The sequence below is a fragment of the Rhinolophus ferrumequinum genome, chromosome 7 (genome assembly GCF_004115265.2).
Source record: "Rhinolophus ferrumequinum isolate MPI-CBG mRhiFer1 chromosome 7, mRhiFer1_v1.p, whole genome shotgun sequence".
Taxonomy (NCBI): Eukaryota; Metazoa; Chordata; class Mammalia; order Chiroptera; family Rhinolophidae; genus Rhinolophus; species Rhinolophus ferrumequinum.
This window is the reverse complement of record NC_046290.1, coordinates 92,751,331-92,772,154: the sequence shown is the minus strand read 5'-3', so window position 1 is coordinate 92,772,154 and position 20,824 is coordinate 92,751,331.

Sequence of the window (20,824 nt, the reverse complement as noted above, 5' to 3'; positions counted from 1 at the left end):
TAAAGTATCACAGGTGCTGACAGAGTCGGCATAGAATGAAGCAGATGTGTCATTGTCATCCATATCCCCTTGGACATATTTACCATGTTCGTGCACACTGGCTTTTGGTGGCCTTGCAGTCCCCGCCTTCAGGCTGCCAGAGCTACCTAACCTACAGGCTATAGAAAAATGGGAAGTGACTCAAAACTTCCATGATCAGGGCAGCCCTGGACCAGTATCTGCTGGAGAGATACGGACTCCAGGTCCAGTGTGACCTATACTGCTTCCTGAGTCCCTGGCGGGGTCAAGTCAGTTACCTTCCATGCTGTGAGACTTCGCAGTCCCCCTCCCCTGCTGGCTTCCCCTGGAAGCACTTCCTAATAAGCCACTTGTAGTGCAGGGGATCCTGCCGTCTATGCCAAGTGTCGTGCGGGGCGGCCTGCGGGGTTTGTGGGGTCTCTGCTCCCGCTCCCCACACAAGAACGCAGGACATGGTGAGGCCAAAAAGGAACACCCACGGAGCCATAGGTAGGGGAGTCACACCACTATACTCTCGCTGGCGGCTGGGTTGGAGACACAGGAACCAGGAGCAACACAATTCTCAACCCTCACTGTGCCGCTTGCAGACTCAGCCACCATCTTCTTGCTAGCTCCCCCTTTTCTGCTAGCCTAGCCACAGCAGTTATATTAGTGCCCAATGGCTCACTGGTTACAGCTGACGGCCAACTAGCCACAGCTGATGGCCATTTGATCACAGTCGATGGCCATTTACTACCTGAGCCAGCACCTTTCTATGTGAGGCCGAGAGCCTGGAAACTGCTTTTTGGGCCTCTGTCCCCACACCACTTGCCCACGAATCCTTGAATTTGTGTCTCAGGGTCTGCTTTAGGGACCCTGACCTGAGACAAGGGGTACGCATGGGGAATGGGGAAGCAGCCAGTTCTGCCGGAGGGGAAGTCAGGGACGCACTCAGATTTGATGGCTCTGCTGCGGTTTGAAGGATGGAAGTGGTAACCATGCCGGAGCTTTGCTAATCATAACGATAAGTTCAGTTGTTAGGAACTGAAGTGGCTCTGTCAAACAGGGTGGGACATGGCTCCCACCTCACTCCAAGCCCCATTCCAGGATCTCAGGCTGGGACCCCAGGTTTAGAGACTCTTGTCATTGATGCTTCCATTTCCAAACTCTCCCCCCAGTCCTCTCCATTCTACTTCTCATGGAAACACTTGGCCTTCTCTGGCCTCCCTGCTCTGCCAACTATGGCACCAGGAGCACACCAGTATGGGAGCAGAGTGGCACTCATCACCTAGACGACAGTTGTGCGTTTGTCTCCCAATTGACCATGAACACCTTGAGGCCAATGTCTCATTCCCGTGCCCATCAACTCCCAAGCAGATCACCTGTCCCATGGCCAGTGTATAGAATGAATATATGGTGGACCAACTTTGGTCCCTCTCCTCTGGACCAGGGACTTCCACATGGGTTCCACCCAGCATGACTGAGGTCAGCATGGACACAAGGCAGCCAGCAGGCAGGTCTTCTGAAGCTCACAAGAGTGGAGTTGGGGGGACCAGCAGGGCCTGATCTCCCCATTGCCCTGCTTTACGGTGTGAAAACATTGAGAGCCCCGCTCAACTGTTCCCCAGCTTTGCACCTTCCCCTCATCAGCCAGCAGTAACAGTCCTCACCTGGCAGAGTACGGGGAGCGTTCAATGATGAGTCCTTTATACATTCAGGGGCTTTCATGATTCCATTTTATGACATCCCAGTGTAACCTCCTCAACAATTCAAAGGGGATAGCCTATTGTCTGGGTGTCATGCCTCAGTGGGTGCAGGGAGTGGGGTGCGGCAGGAGAAAGAACTGGCGAAGGAAGAAGTGGGGCAGCGGCATCATGTGGGAGAAGACTGGGGACAGGACTGAGCAGGGTGGGTGGCACGAGGCAGAGCCCTCGCTGTCCGTCTGTGGTAAGCACAGTGCCAGGGCAGAAGGCCATTGGGTGGGAGGGTTTCATCCTGATTAGTCATACCATTTAGGGGCTTTTCCAAGGCCCTTTCTGAAAAACATTGCACCCTGGTTCTGGAGAAGGAGGTAAGGCAGGACTTGTCAATCCTATTTTAAAAGGGGAAACTGAAATCTATGAAGGATAAGTGACTAGACACCATCACAACCATGTATCTGGTCTCCCCAAATGGGATCCTGCACCCTTCCTGCTTGAAGAGGCAGAATCCAACAGCCAGAGTGATTATTTAAAGTAAGAGTGGGGAGGAGGTCCTGGGAGAACGGAATAGAAAGGGATAAATCAAGAGAAAGAGGAAGGAGGGGATGAGTCAACGAGGGGGCGGAGGAGAGCGCGACAGCAGGTACAGACTTGAGGGAGGGAGGTGGAAAGGAAAGAAGAAAGAGGGGCAGTGTGAAGTACTTGGAAACCCCCTGGCTCAGCTCAAACCCCCTCCGCACTCGACACAGTTTCTTTATCTCAGAAGTGGGGTGTTGCCCAGATCTGCTTCTCCCCTAGTGTGGCAGCCACACCAACACAGGTGATATGATACAAGAATTGGCATTTCTTTTTTTGAATTGCAAAATGTGTTATTACTTGGCAATACCTAGTATTAGCCACAGAAATCCTATATCAAAAGGCACCATTGTTTGATTTATCTTTTTAAAAGCATTCATTATTTTTCATTTTAGTTTTTATTTTTTTAATCAGGTTGGTTTACCATTCACTTATCAAACTGATATAAAAATAAAACAGGTGATTTTTATAACAAGTGGTTAGGAATCATTTAAAAATTATAACATTTAGCCAAGTATTATTCTTTCCTTTTCCTTTGCCTAGGAAAACCTATTTTCAGATATTACACATAACCTTGTTTGGATGATTGTCCTAATCGTTTTGAGATGTGTATTGGAGATTTCAGGAGAGAGTCTATCTGTTCTGTCAATCCCAAAATAGGTTTCAACACATTAATAGATTGTATGAATCAGTATCTCTTTTTCACGTATAGCCTTTGGAGGCAGAGTGGCAACCAACCTTGTGTCCTTGGGCAGGTCAGTCTTTCTGGGTCTATTTTCACCAAAAGGTGTGAAGGGCAGTTAGACCAGTTATCTAAGGTCCTCAGTGTCTTTGATTCTATTCGTTAAACCTTCATTAATATACAAAGCAACCTAAAATTTACTTAGAGATATAGTGCAGCGTAGGTTAAAAACGAACATGGCAACTCAGAATAAGGTTATCATTTATAGAAAGTATATCTTACTTACCACCACTTAAATCTGTTCTATATTTTATAAAAATTGTGCCATGAGTGGACTTGTAGTTCCTAATCATATATATTAAGAAATGACAAGTGTTTACTTTGCTTTTGCCTTAGTGACATAAATTAGTATAAATTAAGTACAGTATCTCTACCAGATGGAAATTAGTTTTTGAGTGATCAAACTTAGGAAAATATAGTTATCTTATGACTATCCCATTTGATTCTACTAGAGGAAAACATGAGAATTTTCATGACAAGATCTGTAGGCTACTTTTGTGGTCTAGTCTGCACCAGGCCCTCAACTGATGAAGGGTTTTGTTTGAATTTAAGTGAAGTGAAAAAAATGTCCATTTTCCTTTATTTTTGAACTAGCTTCTATGTGACAACTGACAATACATGATCTTGGGATCTTATACTTCTCATATGCCATAACTGAAAGGGGATGAGTAAAAATTAATATATAACTTATTCACGTTCACATTTCTGACTTTTTTTTTTTTAAGATTTTATTGGGGAAGGGGAACAGGACTTTATTGGGGAACAGTGCGTACTTCTGGGACTTTTCCAAGTCAAGTTGTTGTCCTTTCAATCTTAGTTGGGGAGGGCGCAGCTCAGCTCCAGGTCCAGTTGCCGTTGCTAGTTGCAGGGGGCGCAGCCCACCATCCTTTGCGGGAGTCTAACCGGCAACCTTGTGGTTGCGAGCCCGCGCTCCAACCAACTGAGCCATCTGGCCAGCCAGGAGCCGAGCGGCAGCTCATTGACTTCATTCTAGTTGCGGAGGGCACAGCTCGCTGGCCCATGTGGGAATCGATCCGGCAGCCCCGTTGCCCAGAGCTCCCGCTCTAACCAACTGAGCCACCCGTCCGCCCCACATTTCTAACTTTTGAACAAAGACTAAACAAATCCTTCTTAATGGCCTGTGTATATTCTGCTACTGAGTTTTAAAATGTAATTTCATTACTATAGTGATTACATTTTCCATCCCTACTTTGATTTTTTCTAAATTAAAGTTATATAAGAATATAACTTTATAAAAAGTTAATTAGCTTATTTTTTTCACTGAAAAAAAAATCACCAGTTTAAAAACAAATACCCAGTAATGTAAAGTTTTAGCCCTTGCCCTATGTTTAATTTTCTTGCTGGGGAATTATTCCTTAATCCTCATTCTCCAAAGATAAGCACTATCAACAATTTAATATATTCCTTTTGATTTTTTCCCTATATGTACACTGTCAAATGCATGATTTTACATATGCTGTTTTGCCACTTGATTTTTTCAAGCACAATAACACCCTAATGAAGATGTAACATAGTTAATCTTAGTTAACTAACCTTAGTTTTTATTTTGTTTTTGTTTCATTGGGGAGTATTGGGGAACAGTGTGTTTCTCCAGGGCCCATCAGCTCCAACTCCTACTTCAATCTAGTTGTGGAGGGCACAGCTCAACTCTAAGTCCGGTGGCTCTTTTCAATCTTAGTTGCAGGGGGTGCAGCCCACCATCCCATGTGGGAATTGTACTGGCAACCTTGTTGTTAAGAGCTTACTGCTCTAACCACCTGAGCCATCCGGCCGCCCCTAACTAACCCTTGTTTTGATGTTAACTTATTCTTGTAATGCATTCCTGTAATGAGTCATGGAGGGTAGGATCTGAGCTAATACTACCTCAATACATCTTTTTAAAAACAGCTTCTCTAAGTTGAAATATTCCTCCTAAAATGATTTAAGCAGTCACCAAACCAAGGTGCTAAATACTCTTATCGTTTTAAATGCTTTCTACAAATTACAATGAAGAAAAACAGCTTTCAGAAATAAATGTATTCTAAATATTAGCCCAATGAGTTGTTTTTATCAAAATTTAGGATTATGGGATCATGTTCTGTCTTCTTCACAAATGTAAGAAAGTCTTCGGGGCTCAATCCCATGGTTGCAGCACTGGACATTGGATGAAAGTACACCTTTTCATATCCACCTTGCAAAACAGCAGAATCCGGAACAAATTTCACATCTCCATCGTCACAGAAGCGTGTCGAGGGTGTGGCACAACCTTGGCCAACTTTAAGTTTTTCTAGCATGGCTGTTTCATCAGCAAACCGCAGATTTCCACTTCCAGCACCTAACTGCTTGGCATCATTTAAATTAATTTGTCTATCATAAAGAACTGTCACCAGCCAATAGCCTTTTTTCTTTTTGTCTTTAAGAAATAAGTTCTTACTATGTGCTCCCTTCAAATGTTGGATATGAGGCATCATTTCTTCAACTGTAACCACCTCAGGTGCTCCACGACCTCTGGGTGGATGGCTTGTGCGGATCAAAAGCCTAAGTGTAAGAGCTGAGACCATAAAACTCTTAGAAGGAAACATAGGTGTAAATATTCATGACCTTGGATTAAATAACAGTTTCTTTGCTATGATACCAAAGCATAAGCAAGCAAAGAAAGAATAAGTTTGACTTCGTTAAAATTAAAATCTTTTGTGAATTAAAGGACACTATCAAGAAAGTGAAAAGTCGGGGCCGGCCCGGTGGCTCAGGCGGTTAGAGCTCCGTGCTCCTAACTCCAAAGGCTGCCGATTCAGTTCCCACATGGGCCAGTGGGCTCTCAACCACAAGGTTGCCAGTTCAACTCCCGCAAGGGATGGTGGGCTCCGCCCCCTGCAACTAACAACAGTAACTGGACTTGGAGCTGAGCTGTGCCCTCCACAGCTAAGACTGAAAGAACAACAATTTGACTTGGAAAAAATCCTGGAAGTACACACTGTTCCCCAATAAAGTCCTGTTCCCCTTCCCCAATAAAAAAAAAAAAAATCTTAAAAAAAAAAAAAAAGAAAGTGAAAAGTCAACCCACATAATGGGAGAAAATATTTGTAAATCACCTGATAAGGGTCTAATATCCAGAATATATAAAAAAACTCATGCAACTCCACAACAAAAAGACAAATAATTCAATTAAAAATAAGCAAAGAATTTAACTAGACATTTCTCCAAAGAAGATATACAAATGGCCAATGAAAAGATGGTCTATATCATTAATCATTAGGGAAATCCAAATCAAAACCACAATGAGATATCACTTCATACACACTAGGATGGCTATTGAAAAAACAACAACAATGGAAATAACAAGTGTTGCTGAGGAAATGGGAACCCTCATACATTGTTTGTGGAAATGTAAGACGACATAACCCCTGTGGAAATATTTGGCAGTTCCTCAAACAATTAAGCATAGAGTTACAGTATGATTCAGCAAGTCCACCCCTACGTACATACCCTAGAGAATGAAAACATGTTCCCACAAAAACACTAATATCCGGGCAGCATTATTCATAGTAGCCTATAATGTGGAAACAACCTAATGTCCAACAAGTGATGAATGGATAAGCATTGTTATAGTTATACAATGGAATTATACTCAGCCATAGAAGGGAATGAAGTACCAAGATACACTTTACATTAAGTAACAAAATTTAGACACAAAAGACCAGATATTGTATGATTCCATTTATAAGAAATGTTCATAAGAGGCAAATCCATAGAGCCTTAAAGTAGATTAGTGGTAGCCAGAGGCCTGGGAGTAGGAGCGATTTGGGGAAAATGGGGGTTTTTTTTGGGGGGTGATGGAGGAAATGTGGTAAGGGTTGTACAAATTGTGAACATACCACTCAAGTATATACTTTAAAGGGGTTAAATGATGAATTTCATATTATGTGACATTTATCTCAATTAAAAGTTAAAGGAAAAAAAGGAAAGAGAGAGAAGAAGCTGAGGAAACTTTTAAAATGTCGGCCCAAATGGCGGGGCCTTAGTGGCTTTATTAAGGTTGTGCCGTCTCAGAGATCTTACCTGCCTCCCTCATGCAGCCCGACTTTCATCTAATAGTCTGACTTCTCAGATTGGAACCTGAGTGGTCACAGTGAGGTGGGGAGCAGTGTGTTTTCCCTCAGTTCTCCCCTATCCTGGGCGCATTTCCTGGCAAGCGGGCAAAAAAGGACTCTTCCTTCAATGGGTTCCATGGCAGAGTCTTTAGAGAGCTGAAGCTTCAGGGCCCTCTTTTCTTTTTTTCTTCCCTGGTGAACCTCCTCGGCCCCGTGCCTCTTTACTCTCTTTCCCTTCTTATTTAAACCTACCACTCTATAGAAAGGCAATAAAGGGCATTCGCTGTACACACAAGTGACTGGTAACAGCTTAAAATAAGAGGCCTCTTGTATTCTAGGCGTCTACAAATGAGAACAATGGGAACCAGGTTTCTCACTCTTGGAAAAGGGCATTGAAAACATGCAAAGGTGGACAGAGAGGATGAACCCAGGATTGGAAGCAGAGACATTTAAATATCATCATTTAGAAACAATGACACGCCAGTAGCAATGAGCATACTTAGCAAAAACATTTCTCCTGGGAGAAATGGCTGATTCTAGTCCTAGGACAGAGAAAGTGGAGCCTGGAATGTCTTTTTGTGCTGGAAAGTGAGAAAGTTCTCAAAGAACCATGGGAATATGTCAAAAGGACATAGGAGCCAGCTTGCAGGAGCTCACACTCGCCAAATCTATGACAGTTTGACCAATAATAGAGATAGCGATGGATGGAATAAAATAAAAGTCAATAAACAAATAAATAAATGTGTTTTGGATTGAATTGTGTCCCCCCCCCAAAAAAAAAATATATGCTGGAGTCCTAATCCCCAGTACCTTAGAATGTGACCTTATTTGGGGATGGGGTCTTTGCAGAGATAAAATGAGGTCATTAGGATGTGCCCTAGCCCAATAAAACTGGCATCCTTATAAAAGGGGGAAAGTTGAACATAGAGACAGACATGCGCAGAGGGAAGACAATGTGAAGACTCACGGGGAGGAGATGGCCATTTCCGAATCAAGGGGAGAGGCCTGGAACAGCTCCTTCTTTCGCAGCCCTCAGAAACAACCAACCCGGCTGACATCTCGATCTCAGACTTTTAACTTTCTGCTGGTGGGTGAAAGTGTGATGAGAAATGGGATATTTACATGGCCTCAAACTATCTCCCCACAAGTCATTTGTTAATTACAAAGAGAAAATTTGTGCTTTGATAGTGAAGAAACACGAAGGACAAATTTTTGGAAAACCATGTGCTTTCCTAGTAAAGTTTGAAACTGGGTTGGGGGTCAGCGGGAGGAGCAGCTATATATATTGGAGGGTTGTACTTTCACACCTGCTCAAACTTAGCTGCATGAACTTGGGCAATCACTCACTTCTCCCAGGCTTTGATTTCCTCATCCATGAAATGGACGGCTGAGTGGTGGCAGGGGGCAGGTACTAGCTGTCTCATGTGGTCATGAGAATCCAAGGAAATTATGGACATGACAGCTTTTAGTCAACTTCAAAGCGTGGTGCTCCTACAAGTCTTCACCATCTAGCAGGAATCTGAGCCTTAAGTTAGAGGAGTTAAGCCCATTTCAGGAACTAGTCAGCAGAGGAGCAAATATCTGGGATCAGTGGGGCTTTTCTGGGCCCCTAAAATGGGACTTCCAGGCAGTCTGGCTCTGCACGCTCTTGAATGGACTTTAAAGAAGGAGGAAAATGACTTGGAAGGTAAGATCAACAATACTGGGTGACAGATAGCTATTTCAAGATCTTTCCTAGGGTAGATAAAGTGGATGTGTTTTGAAGGGTTGAAAAATGTCTCCATCTTGACCCTACTACACTGATAATTGACAATTACCCTCTAAATAATGTCCCTTTCGTTAAAATGCAAATGTGTTTCTTGGAAGGGAAAACAAATCCCTCACACCAACCCACTAATAAAACTTGAGCTAGTCTTCCATCCATCCATCTACGCATCCATCCACTCACTGAGCACTGCTGTGTGCAGGAGCCCTGCTCATCCAGACATACCAAGGGAAACTATACACAGGTGCTGCCTTCAGGAGCTCACACTGAGCCCTGAGACACAGGCAATTATGACACAGGTGGTAGGTGCCACACAGGAGAGCAGAAAATATCAGAGAAAACTTCCTGGAAGAGGTGCCTCCTGCACTGAGTGAGGCTGATGGAGGTGGGAGGGTCTGGGGATAGGAGAAGCGTGTTCCAGGCCCTGGAGGCCGCAGGAATGAATCAAGGAGTCAGGGGTGACTTGGTCAGGTCTGGAGTTTTACAGAAATCACCCTGGCTGCAGGTGACCAGAGTGGAGGGACTATGGTGAAGGCTACGGTAGAGGCCCAGAGGGAAGGGGGCAGACAGTGAGAGTGGAAAGAAGAGGATGGATTTGATAACTACTTGGGAAGTGGACTTGCCAGGACTTGGTGCCCCGTTAGTTGAAGGAGGAGAAGGAGGTGACCAGGATAATACTCAGGCTTCAAACTTGGGTGTGTGTGTGGTTGGGGTAATTCATGAAAGAAAAGAATCCACCAGGGAAAGCAAGTCTGGGTGAAAGCTGTTTGGGGCTGTTGGATCCAAGGTACTGGGGGTTGTCATAGAGCTTTCTAGTATGTAGCTGGCAGGGCAGTAGGGAGAGTCCTGGACATCCAAACAATTATTAGAACAAGAAGGCCCTTGGGGTGGCAGGGAGGTCTCACCTATCTTGACCCTTTGCAGATGGGGACTGGGGGCCCACAGAGGTTGCACAGGTCCAAACGCCCCCACCCAGCCCACGCCCCAGACACTGACAGTGTAGCACCATGGGAAGGACCCAGCCCTAGACGCAGACAGTCCTGGGTGTGAGCCCTGCCTGCCTCCACTTGCTCATTTGGTGGCACCAGGCCCGGGGTTGAACTTCTCTGAAGCCCAGCCCTTTGCTGTAAGACGGGGGTGTGAAAGCCCACCTCCCAGGATGAGGGGTAGGGTGGTAAGCCTTAGTGAGAGACTGTACCAGGCCTGCCTTTGAAGGTGATGAATTGCCCCCCGTTCAGATTTGCATCCCTCCAGCGATTACCTTAAAGCCCCACTTGATCCGCTGAACTCTTATCTCATCCTTTTAGTATCCTCGTTTCACAGGTGAGGAAACTGGGGCTCAGAAACGTTAAGTGACTTGCTCAAGACCCCAAAGCCGTGATGCACCAGGGCTGGTCCTACATCTTCCTGGTAAAGAACTCGTGCCCTGGCCGTGGCACCAGGCAGGCCTGGTCTGTTATGTGGTGCCAATGCCAGCACACTGAGAGCCTTCCTCAGCAGCTCTCAGATCCGTCTCTTCCTGTCGACCCTCATTGCCAGCACCTTTGCTCAGACCCCACCAGCGCCCTCCTGGATTCCTGCCCCGGTCTCCTAACTGAAGGTAGCTGAAGGTCGACGGTGTCAGGTTTGAAGCAGGGGAGATCCAGGAGGGCATCAGGAGGAGGGGTGGGCACTGAAGTGGGGAGCTCAGAGGATCAGGAGAGCAGGCTGAGGATGTCACTGCTTCGCGTGGTAGCCTCCCTCTTCAATACCAAACATACAAAACACACAGACCCAGAAGACTGAGAACGGGGTGGTCTTGGGAGACACTGACCTGGAAGTGACAAACTGACAGCCTCACACCCAGTGCAGAAATGCTTCCCCTCATTTATCAGATCTGGAGTGACAGGGAGAGTGGGATGAGAGGACGGACCTCCCAGGCACAGGAGGGAGCCTCCTGTACATCTCACCTTTGTTTGGCTTAGAAATTCAGGAGCCCAATGTTCATCAGACTTTTGAGAAGTTGTCTCGTGGCAACAGGCAAATCTTGACAGGTGCACATGCAGGGGTGAGGGCTGTTCCCATCGGGAGAGCACAGTGAGCCCATTGTCAGGATGGACTTTGTCACACCCCCTAAACCTGGTACTGGCAGGGGTGTGTGCCCTGGTAGAGCAAGGTCAGGGACAGGCGGCAGCTATGAAGTGATTTGCCGTTTGATCCCCTGATGGGAGGTCTTCCAAGAGTTCAACTTAACAAGAATCCAAGGGCACTGCTAACCAGCTGGCCCAGTCTGGGTGGAGAACCGAGACAGCTGTAGACTGAAGGGGCCTAGGGGATCCCCTTATGTATCTCAGTGTCATTGCTGCCTCCTAGACGTTGGAGGCCCAAGGGGAACAGAAGCAAGAATCAAGAGGTAAAGGAAGAAGACAGTTATGGTTGGGGAAGCCATCCAGTGAGATCCCGACCAAGCGGGGGGCGTGCAAGCACCTCTTTGCAGAGCTCCGAGTAGGAAATGCAAGCTTCAGATGAGGGAGTCTTAGCCCTGGGATTCTGGGATCTGGGGAAGGACCCATTTCAGATTAAGGCCATTAGAGCTAAGAGTCCACTGGAAAGACAAAGACATAAACAAATAATTACAATATAGCACAATAAGGCATAGAAGTCAGAGTGACGAAGACCATGGGCTTTAGAGGCAATTAGGCCTTGGTTCAAATTCTGGCTGCAGCCTCAGTTTTATCATCTGTGAAGTGGGGATGAAACCCTCTGCTTCCCAGTAATATTATGCGGAAAAAGGGAACTGCTATACATAGTGTTCCTGGCGTGATGCCTGTCCTGAAGTAAATGTTAGTAAGGGAAAGTCATTGCTCGTGTCAGCCTGGTGAGTAGGCCTCCCTGCCCTAATCACCCCTGACTAAAAGTCTTCACTAGTACCCTATCACCAACAACCAAACTTCATCCATTCTCTTATCATCTCCATAATTTTTACCATTTCTGCCCAGCACCCAGACTATTATACACTGAATGGTTTTTTAAAAATTGAATTCACCCCAAAATATACTGGCTTGCATTTTTTCCGATAGAAATTTAAATAAACCCATAAGTATTAAAGTAAACCAGGTGTGTGTGTGTGTGTGTGTCAGTCCTTAGCAGATGCTCTGCCTAAATGTCCTTGTCCTTGCCAATTCAGGGCTTGCTGGTCTGATGTCTGTCCGTCTGCCACCACCTGGGTGGCTGTACCCCCGGGGGCCAGGCTAAGCTGCTGGGGAGGAGGACTCAGGAACTCCACATGGAAGCAGCTGAGATGACACTAGTTATCAGCAAACACTTTGGCAGGTCTTTGTGTACGGACAGGTAAGATGGGGCCAGTGATGTGCTCGTGAATGTTTAACAACTGGCTCTGTGGGAAAGCTCTGATTTGTAGTATTTGCTGACTCCCTGAGGGTAAACACTCCTAACATGGCTGATTTCAAGCTTTCAACCTGATGTCACTGAAAGTGGTGTTGGGGAGAGATGCCCTTCCAGGCGGGCGAGAGCTGGCTTTGGCGTACCCCTGGGTGGGGCCCAGGATAAAAACGTAAGGGGCTCTTGTCCTTAAGTTCTGGGAGATGCAAAGAGGGAAAAGAGTGGACTTGAGAGGGAGGTTGGAAGATCCTAGCCCGAGGCTCACTGAAAGCAGGTGGGTACAGGAGGAGTGAAGGCCTCCGAGCATGTGGACTAAGGTCCTTCTGATGGGCCGTTGCTGACGAGACCACGCTCTTAGACGGCGGGGAGTCCCAGGGCAGAAGGGCACAGCAAGACCTAACCACACGATTTTCCTTCTCGCCTGTGGCTAGGTCCCATCTTTCTCCTCATAAAAATAGCTCTTTTGTGGAAGCCAAAGAAGGATCAAATTCTGCTGATCCACAGTCTTGTGACCAACGACCTCAGTAAAAGAAGAAGTGAAAGGACAGATGGTGCAGCCGCTATAGAAAACAGGTTAGCACTTCCTCAAAACCTTAAACATAGAAATACCCTACGGTCCAGTGTATTAAGCATGTCTTTTTACTTTCAGCATTGTGATGCTTTGATAGCTGGGGCCTTGCTAACACTGGAGAGATCACCCTTCCCAGGGTTCCTACTTCCTAGAGAGAACAACTCACCTGGTGAGAGATGGTCTTTCTCATGCAAACCAACCAATCAGAGCCATCCTGCCAACCACGTCCTTTGTCAGGCTCACACTCCAGGCCACGACCCCCATGCCCTCATCACCGTAGGGCCAGGTGACATACCACTAGGGAAGCCCCTATGCCACAGAGCCCATTGAAATTATTCACCCTAGCCAATCTTAACCCCACTCATACTGTCTTGCCGCTTCCTTCCCACAAAAAGCACAATAAAGACTCTTGCCCACATTTTCCCCAGCTCCCTCTGCCTCCTGACCAAGTGTGGTGCTTCCTTATGTGGCCCTGTGTGACATGTTATGCCTCCTGTTTCTAGGAATCTGTGAGTATAAACTGCTTCCTTCATGACAGTGATTTCCATGTCTGTATGTCTCACCATGCCTCATTTAAACAAGTTCTGGATACCTTTAAAACACCCAGCAATTCTATTTCTAGGAACATGCCCACAGGCACTCAAACGAACACGTGTACAAGAATGTTGACAGCAACGTTACTCTCAACAGCCAAAAAGGGAAACAATCCATGGGAGGAATAGATAAAGAAGTTGTGATACATACACAAAATGAATACTATTCAGCCACAAAAAGGAGTGAACTACTGACACATGCTACAACACGCATGAACCTTGAAAACTTTATACTAACTGAAAGAAGCCAAACACAAAAGGTTACATACGAGGTCTGACAATTAAGTTCGCAAATCCATCCTAGAAGAGTGCTACATACCTCATCGCTGCATATCACTACAGTCACCTTCAAAGTGCTCCCCTTGGGAAGCTATGTACTGACGTCAGCACCTAGTCCACCCTTCAAAGCAATTTTGGAACTCTTTTTCTGGAATGGCCATCAGAGCTGTCGTTGTATTACCCTTGATGTCCTGAATGTCATCAAAATGTCTTCCTTTCAATATTTCCTTGATCTTCGGGTAAAGAAAGAAGTCATTGGGGGCCAGATCAGGTAAGTAGGGAGAATATTACAGTACAGTTATTTGTTTACTGGCTAAACACTCCCTCACAGACAGTGCCGTGTGAGCTGGTGCATTGTCATGATGCAAAAGCCATGAGTTGTTGGCGAAAAGTTCAGGTCGTTTTCATCTAACTTTTTCACGCAGCCTTTTCAGCACTTCCAAATAGTAGCGGTTGTTAACTAGTTGTCCAAATTCATAATGAATTTGGTATAAATTCTGGTACAAATTCATAATGAATAATCCCTCTGGTATCAAAAAAGGTTAGCAACATCATTGCAACAAGTTTGCGAACTTAACTTTCAAAATTCATATTGTGTGAAATATCCAGAAAATTAAATCCATAGAGAAAGAAAGCAGATTAGTGGTTGCCAGGGGCTGGGTGGAGGGCATGACTGCTTAATGTAAGTACAGCTTTCTTTTATGGTGATGAAAATGGTTTGAAACTAGACAGAGGTGGTGATTGTACAACATTGTGAATATATTAAATGCCACTGAATTGTACACTTTAAAATGGTTAATTTTATGTTATGTGACTTTTACCTCAATTCAAAAAAAAGAAAAGAATAATATGGGAGAGAAGTAGGTAGGGTGTAAAGGAAACAAGATTGGCTAGGCATTGATCATTATTGAAGCTGCTGATGAGTCCTTGGGTTTCATTATTCTCTTCTTTTGTCTTGTATATGTTCAAAGTGTTCCATAATAGAAAGGTGTGTGGGGGAGGCAGGGGGGTCCAGTGAGAATATAGACATTGGTGTCAAAGATTCAGGGTAAGATTTGAAAAAAACAGTTTCATGAAGTCAGAGAGTAGAAAATCCAATATTTGTAAATTTATAAATTGCTATATAAATGTATGTGGGGACAGAGCCAGGAGTGCAGTTTCCAGGGTCTCAGCCTCACGTGGAAACGTGCTGGCTCAGGTAGTAAATGGCCATCAACTGTGATTGGATGGCCATCAGCTGTGGCTAGTTGGCAGTGAACCATTGGCCACTAATATAACTGCTGTGGCTATGCTAGCAGAAAAATGGGGTGCTAGAAAGAAGATGGTGGCTGAGCTAGCAAGAGCGGATTGCAGTTAGCACTGCGGATTGCAGCTAGCAAGTGAGGTTGGTTGGCAGAGACAAGTGGACGTTGAACGCAGGATATGGTGAGGCCAAAAAGGACACCAACGGAGCCATAGATAGGGGAGTCATACCACTATAGTCTTGCTGGCGGCTGGGTTGGAGACACAGGAAGCAGGAGCCACACTATCCACAACCTGCCGTCCACTTGTCTCTGCCAACCAACCTCACTTGCTAGCTGCAATCCGTCGTGCTAACTGCAATCCGCTCTTGCTAGCTCAGCCACCATCTTCTTGCTAGCCCCCCATTTTTCTGCTAGTGTAGCCACGGCAGTTATATTAGTGGCCAACGGCTCACTGGTTACAGCTGACGGCCAACTAGCCACAGCTGATGGCCATCCAATCACAGTTGATGGCCATTTACTACCTGAGCCAGCACCTTTCCACTTGAGGCCGAGACCCTGGAAACTGCACTCCTGGTCCTGTCCCCACACACCCTGAATGACAGTGTGATTTTAAAAAAATGAACATATCCCTATGAGTGGCTGGTTAGCTCAGTTAGTTAGAGCGTGGTGTTAATAACAACAAGGTTGCCGGTTCAATCCCCACATGGGCCACTGTGAGCTGTGCCCTCCTTAAAAAAAAAAAAAGACATACCCCTAAATTAATATATAAAATATAAATAATATATTATAAATATAATATCATAAATAGGCATCTGCCTCCCTAACAGTTTGTATATTCAAGTTGGAAAACAATATTTTAGATTTCTTCTTCAGAAGATGCATTGTCTTAGTGGTCTTCTTCTATTCTGGTGTTTAAGATATTTCCGTAATGAAAAAGAGCATCTCACTATTAGAAAGTTATCCTAATTCCTGGAGCAGGGCTTCCTCCCCATGCTTCAGTAGAGCCTGTGTGACACTCGGTGCCCTGTGAGACTGGCCAAGCCACTTGGCTCTGAGTCCCTGCCCACCGACTGTCGGGACGGTTTTTCCCCCGGCAAACCCCCGCTAAGAGCTCCATCCCCTTATCGGAGCTGTCTTCTGCAGGCACTAAGGTTAGAGGCCTCCCCATCAAAACAAATGTTGAAGAAACACAGCTGCTAGGGACGGACATCCCTGCACCCTAGCCAGATTTAACCAATCCCTAGGGTCGCAATAGCAATAGCGAGAATCTCCCCCAAACCTGGAGGCCTAACTCTATAAAGCAAAGCCCCCGACCCCAGGAAGTGCTCAGTCTTTGGAATAATTCCGCTGAGCCCGCCGGCATAATAAAGCTGTGTTCTCCCTGATCTCTGCATGCCGCTTGAGTCTCTCGGTCCTCGCTGCTTTTCCGCAACACCGACCACCTCATTTTACCAACTTAGTTTTCATGTTGAATAATTCTGATTTTCTGTCCACAAAAATGGTAAGTCCTAACCTTCCCAAATTAAGTCACGTACATTATTCTTGTTAAACCTCCCAAGTGAGGTTTTCTGAGAGCCTCTTTTGCCGATACTGGGACCCAGGCCCTCTCACATTATCCATCTGTTATTTCTGAATTGCTCAGTTTCTTCCCCTCTGGCCTCTGACCAAACCTGTCTCTTGTGAGATGACCAAGCCCTGGGCATGCACCTCTATACTCACTCCTGGAGAAGGCACCAATCTTCCTTTGGCACCACATATCCCTTAACGCCCCACAACATAGCTGAAATCAGGCTATAACACCTGACGAGTATATACTGAATCTTAAGGAGTAACAAGCCATAGCAGAGTCGGCAAACCTGTTTTTGTAAAGGGCTAAGTGATCAGTATTTTAGGTGCTGCAGGCCCACATGCAGTCACTGACACATATTCTTTTTTTGTTTGTTTGCTTGCTTGTTTGAACAATCCTTTAAACATACAAAAGCCAATGTTAACTCATGGGCTGTACACAATGGGCTAGGGGTGGATTTGACTCCTAGGACATAATCTGCCAGCCGTGATCCCGCTGAGTCTTGGGAGGGGCTGTGGTCAGAATTCACAGAGGCCAATCCACCTAATGGATCCCTGCTGTGGGTGAAAAAAGGGTTCTGCGGAACATAACCTCACAGGGCGATCTGATCATAAATTCCTAACTGGGCAGGTCATGGTGAGTAGTCACGCCCCAGGCATATAACTTTCTGGGAAAGGGTTTATCAAAGCCCTGTCCATTGTTTCTGTGCATCTCGGTAAACACACCTGCGAAATCATTGCAGCTGACCCTGAAAACAGCACGTAATCTTGTAATCCGACCCCCAACCCCGCTTTCTCCCACCTCCATGAACTCTTCCTTAGTTCCCTCTTTAATTTCAAATGCATAAAAAAAACTGCAAAACTGTCATGTTCCAGAGCATTATAAAATCTTGCTTCCTGGCAATTGCAGTCAGTTTGGCTTAAATAAATTTTTATAAAAATTCTCTACAAGTTTGGATGTATCTTACATCAACACTTCCAATACTGTTCTTGCCCAACTCCCAGCCCCGGCTCTCACAGTGGGAGTCAGTTTCTGGAGAAATTGCTTGTGTTACTCGGGGTTCTCAGAGATATAGAACAAATCGTGTATGTAGATATAGAAATAGAGATATTTATGTTCAGAAACTGGCCCACATGGTTGTGATTGTTGGCAAGTCCAAACCCCGTCGAGTAAGAGGGCAGTCTAGAAATTGAGGTTGATGTCACAGTCTTGAGTCCAAATTCCACAGGACCACCGTCTAGAAACTCGGGGAGGAACATCTATGTTACAATCTCGAGGAGGAGAATTCCTTCTTCAGAAACCCTGTCTTGGCTCTTAAGGCCTTCCACTGATTGGATGTGGTCCATCCATATTATAAAAAGTAATTTGCTTTACTCAGAGTCTACTAATGTAGATGTTAATCACATCTAAATAATACCATCACAGAAACGTCTAGGACGAGATGTTGGACCAAACAATTGGGTACCTTAGCCTAGCCAAGCTGACGCATAAAATGAACCATCCCATTGCCTGTGCCTCAGAATCCAGGTTCAGAAGGCCTGAGGCAGAGAGAGAAGACTTTCATGTTCCCTTTAGCCTGTGGCCTGCCTCCCACACTTCATTTAGTGTCCAAGGACTGGCCTCTTTCCAGAATGACTTATAGTGAAATTTCCACTCATTGCAGGGGAAACACAACTCCCACCACAGAGCTAAAGGACACTTCCTTAGTGCTGAGTCGGGATGAGAGAATTGAATTCTAGTTTCAGCTCTGCTGCTTACCCGCTGTGGAGCCTGGTTTTTCACCAGCTCCTAGCCTCCTGCTGACCACTGGATCTCACACACAGAAAAACCCTGCAGAACAAAGTAGATGTTCAACAGATACTTGTTAGGTCACCTTAGCTTTAAGAAGACTTATCTGATCAGAAAATAGCTTCATTTTCCCAGATCAGCCCTCCCTGTTCCTTTTGCCCCCCAGCTTTGTGTCACAGGACCCATGTTTCAGCCCAAAGATCAGAATTCAGGTGTTTGCAGCTTGGACCCAAAGTTGAAAGTCTTTCTGCCAAGTAAAGAGAACTAACCACTGATGAGGGTCTATCACACTGTAAGCATCCTGTCTAACCCTCAAAACAGACCATAAGCAAAAAACATGCCATTGTCCCTACTGTCATCATTCACGGCAGTGTCCCAGCGGCAAGCACAGGGACAGGAAGCACCCCTCCCAGAGGGGGAGGTAATTAGGAACAACAATTTTCATTTCTAAACAGAACAGTAACTCTTCCTAATCATTTCCCCAGGCAGAAGGGACTTCACCAGTTTCCCCAAGAATCATGGCTGGGCTGTAGGTCACACGTGCCATCACTCACTGATTCTAATACAAGGGAAGAGTCATCCCATAGGAGAAGCAAGCCTTCCCTCCTGAGATCCAGGAGACTGCTGATAGCTTCAAAAGACTAGTTTTTCCAGACTCTACTTTTTCCAAACCAGCAAACAAATAGTCACACTTGACAACCCTTCAAATATTTTGAAATGTGCTAGTCCTAGGGCATCTTATCTTCTCCAAGCCCCCATCCCGTCCATCTGGTCAGCTCTTCCCTGAACTCACTGTACCCAGTGGTTCTCAGCCATGGCTGGTCCTTGAAATTGCCCAGGAAGCTTTGATAAATATTGATGCCTGAAAACGTTTGAGGAGAAACAGATATTTGCATGGTCTCCAAGTATCTCCTCCAAGATTTTATTAAGTAGAGAGGGAAAAAATAGAAACTTTACAGTACGGAATCTTGGAAGACACTACTTTAACCCAAAGATCAAGGTGAATATCACCAGTAACAAGATATCATCAGGAATAAAAACAAACAAACAAAAAAAAACAGTAGCCTTTCCTCCTGTCTGCCTCTTTTACTTTCACACAGAACACTTCACTTCTGATACTTCTGGTCACTAAACGTGTGGAGGTTTTCCCCCATCAAGCTGGGTGACACCAGCTGGGTGTCCTACAATTTAATTCAAATCTACCTAGAGATAGCATCAGATCCCGCAGCGTAAGAGCGCAGTCCCACGAGACTGCCCCACTTCAGATGCCAATCACAAGTAGTAGGTCCCCAGGTACCCACAACTTCTGTCCGACTTGGCTACATATCAGAGGTTCCATCGCCTCAGGTTCAATTAATTTGCTAGGGCAACTCACAGAACTCAGGAAAACAGTTACTTACATTGACCAGTTTATTAAAGATATGATAAAAGACACAGATGAACAGTCAGATGAAGAGATACACAGGCTGAGGTCTGGGAAGATGCCAAGCACAGTGGCTTCTGTCTCCATGGAGTTGGGGAAAACCGTCCTTCTGGTACATGGATGTGTTCACCGACCTGGAAGCTCTCCAAACCCCATACTATTGGGATTCGCATCACCCAGGAAATTACAAGGATTTCAGGAAGAGTGTGTCAGGAACTGGGGTCAAATACCAAATATTAGAACAAAAGATGCTTCTAGTGCTCTTATCACCTAGGAAATTACAAGAGTAATTTCCTGTCTTGAATCAATTCAAAACATTTACCTTTCATGGTCAATTTGACTTTGGGGAAGAGCCAGAAGTCACACGGTTCCAGATCCGGTGAACAAGATGGTTGAGGTTATACTGTAATGTAATGTTTTTATTTGACAGAAATTGCTGTACCAGAAGCGATGTGTGACTCAGAGCCTTTCCGTTGTGATCAAAATATACAGTGAATACTGCTGCCGAGTGCCATCCAACAGAAAGGCAGGGATCTTCGGGACTGGCCCGGTGGCTCAGGCAGTTAGAGCTCCATGCTCCTAACTCCGAAGGCTGCCGGTTCGATTCCCACATGGGCCAGTGGGCTCTCAACCACGGGGTTGCCAGTTCAACTCCCGGAGTCCCACAAGGGATGGTGGGCTGCGCCCCCTGCAACTAAGATTGAACACGGCACCTTGAGCTGAGCTGCCGCTGAGCTCCCGGATGGCTCAGTTGGTTGGAGCGCGTCCTCTCAACCGCAAGGTTGCCGGTTCGACTCCCGCAAGGGATGGTGGGCTGTGCCCCCTGCAGCTAGCAACAGCAACTGGACCTGGAGCTGAGCTGCGCCCTCCACGGCTAGGACTGAAAGGACAACAACTTGAAGCTGAACAGCACCTTCCACAACTAAGATTGAAAGGACAACAACTTGACTTAGAAAAAAGTCCTGGAAGTACACACTGTTCCCCAATAAAGTCCTGTACCCCTTCCCCAATTAAAAAAAAAAAAGAAAGAAAGAAAAGAAAGGCAGTGATCTTCAATACAGGAAATGGCACATCGAACCTCAGTAACTGTGTGTGACAAGTTTCAAT